The sequence below is a fragment of the Sugiyamaella lignohabitans genome, chromosome B, assembly GCF_001640025.1.
Source record: "Sugiyamaella lignohabitans strain CBS 10342 chromosome B, complete sequence".
NCBI lineage: Eukaryota > Fungi > Ascomycota > Dipodascomycetes > Dipodascales > Trichomonascaceae > Sugiyamaella > Sugiyamaella lignohabitans.
In genome coordinates, this window is record NC_031674.1 from 4,902,501 (window position 1) to 4,905,000 (window position 2,500).

Here is a 2,500-nt window from a genome sequence, read left to right on the forward strand (position 1 = left end):
GTATTTCAACTCATACAATTTTCATTGTAGCGAGTCAACACCAAACATAAAGTTTGAGAAAGAAATGACGCTCAAACAAGTATGCCCTCCGGAATACCAGAGGGCGCAATGTGCGTTCAAAGATTCGATGATTCACAAAATTCTGCAATTCACATTACATATCGCGTTTCGCTGCGTTCTTCATCGATGCGAGAACCAAGAGATCCGTTGTTGAAAGTTTTGAATTTTAATATTCTTCACTCAGACAACAAATTATTAGGTTTTGATTGTTGGCCGAACATTTAACTGTCCAGCCAAAGCAAGATAAAATTTAAATTCACAGGTGTTGGATGAAAGAAAGTCTTGCGACTTTACTCGTTAATGATCCTTCCGCAGGTTCACCTACGGAAACCTTGTTACGACTTTTACTTCCTCTAAATGACCAAGTTTGACCAGCTTCTCGGCGTCTGGTAGTGGTTGCCCACTTCCTGACGCCAATCCGGAGGCCTCACTAAGCCATTCAATCGGTAGTAGCGACGGGCGGTGTGTACAAAGGGCAGGGACGTAATCAACGCAAGCTGATGACTTGCGCTTACTAGGAATTCCTCGTTGAAGAGCAATAATTGCAATGCTCTATCCCCAGCACGACGGAGTTTAACAAGATTACCCAGACCTCTCGGCCAAGGTTATGTACTCGCTGGCTCCGTCAGTGTAGCGCGCGTGCGGCCCAGAACGTCTAAGGGCATCACAGACCTGTTATTGCCTCAAACTTCCATCTACTTGAAGTAGATAGTCCCTCTAAGAAGCCAACAATCAGCCAAAGCTAATCGGGCTATTTAGTAGGTTAAGGTCTCGTTCGTTATCGCAATTAAGCAGACAAATCACTCCACCAACTAAGAACGGCCATGCACCACCACCCACAAAATCAAGAAAGAGCTCTCAATCTGTCAATCCTTATTGTGTCTGGACCTGGTGAGTTTCCCCGTGTTGAGTCAAATTAAGCCGCAGGCTCCACTCCTGGTGGTGCCCTTCCGTCAATTCCTTTAAGTTTCAGCCTTGCGACCATACTCCCCCCAGAACCCAAAAACTTATGATTTCTCGTAAGGTGCCGAGCGTGTCAAAAAAAAACATCGCCCGATCCCTAGTCGGCATAGTTTATGGTTAAGACTACGACGGTATCTGATCGTCTTCGATCCCCTAACTTTCGTTCTTGATTAATGAAAACATCCTTGGCAAATGCTTTCGCAATAGTTAGTCTTCAATAAATCCAAGAATTTCACCTCTGACAATTGAATACTGATGCCCCCGACTGTCCCTATTAATCATTACGACGGTCCTAGAAACCAACAAAATAGAACCATACGTCCTATTCTATTATTCCATGCTAATATATTCGAGCGAAGGCCTGCTTTGAACACTCTAATTTTTTCAAAGTAAAAGTCCTGATCCCCCAAGGCAGCCGATTAAAGCCACCAAGGTTAGTCAGGAGGAAAGATCCGACCCAAACCAGTACTCGCCTTGCGGCGGACCGGCAGGTCAGATCCAAGGTTCAACTACGAGCTTTTTAACTGCAACAACTTTAATATACGCTATTGGAGCTGGAATTACCGCGGCTGCTGGCACCAGACTTGCCCTCCAATTGTTCCTCGTTAAGGTGTTTAAATTGTTCTCATTCCAATTACAAGACCCAATGGGCCCTGTATCGTTATTTATTGTCACTACCTCCCCGTGTCAGGATTGGGTAATTTGCGCGCCTGCTGCCTTCCTTGGATGTGGTAGCCGTTTCTCAGGCTCCCTCTCCGGAATAGAACCCTTATTCCCCGTTACCCGTTGAAACCATGGTAGGCCACTATCCTACCATCGAAAGTTGATAGGGCAGAAATTTGAATGAACCATCGCCAGCACAAGGCTATGCGATTCGAAAAGTTATTATGAATCACCAAAGAGTCCGAAGACATTGGTTTTTTATCTAATAAATACATCCCAACGAAACGAAGGGATTTTTAGCATGTATTAGCTCTAGAATTACCACGGTTATCCAAGTAGTAATGTACTATCAAATAAACGATAACTGATTTAATGAGCCATTCGCAGTTTCACTGTATAGATTGCTTATACTTAGACATGCATGGCTTAATCTTTGAGACAAGCATATGACTACTGGCAGGATCAACCAGATAACTATCTTTATAGTCCTTAAAAAATAAGGACTAAAAAGAGTAAAGATCGTGAGATCTTTACTGAAGTTAGTTAAAGGTTAAGAAATCAAAATACTAAAGCATCTTGAATTCTACAGAAATTCTAATAGTACTGTTTTAAGGTACTATCAAATTTGTCTGCATCCATATAGCCTTCTTTGAATTCCTCAGTTAATTTCCGAATAAGTAGATTATAGTAAATAATACCATAAAAACTTTTCATCATTAACTTGAGAGGAGGTTACCATAAACAAATCACAGCTTTTTTCAAAACCGGCTATTTGTCCAGGCAGGCCCCCAAATGTCTTTCTGTAAACACTTGC

General features: G+C 42.4%; 2 non-coding genes across 2 annotated transcripts in view; both read right to left on the reverse strand.

The window, feature by feature from the left end:
• Positions 1–218, reverse strand: part of AWJ20_3693 — a gene marked incomplete at both ends in the record, with an annotated part of 3,503 nt that extends 3,285 nt beyond the window's left edge. The window contains one exon of the ribosomal RNA XR_001989263.1: positions 1–218. This exon is cut by the window's left edge and continues 3,285 nt beyond it. This is a non-coding gene — a ribosomal RNA (28S ribosomal RNA).
• A 140-nt stretch (positions 219–358) lies between these two features.
• AWJ20_3694 lies at positions 359–2,158 on the reverse strand (the record flags this gene model as incomplete). Its single annotated transcript, XR_001989264.1, has 1 exon — positions 359–2,158. It is a non-coding gene; the product is annotated as an 18S ribosomal RNA (ribosomal RNA).
• Positions 2,159–2,500: the final 342 nt, after the last annotated feature.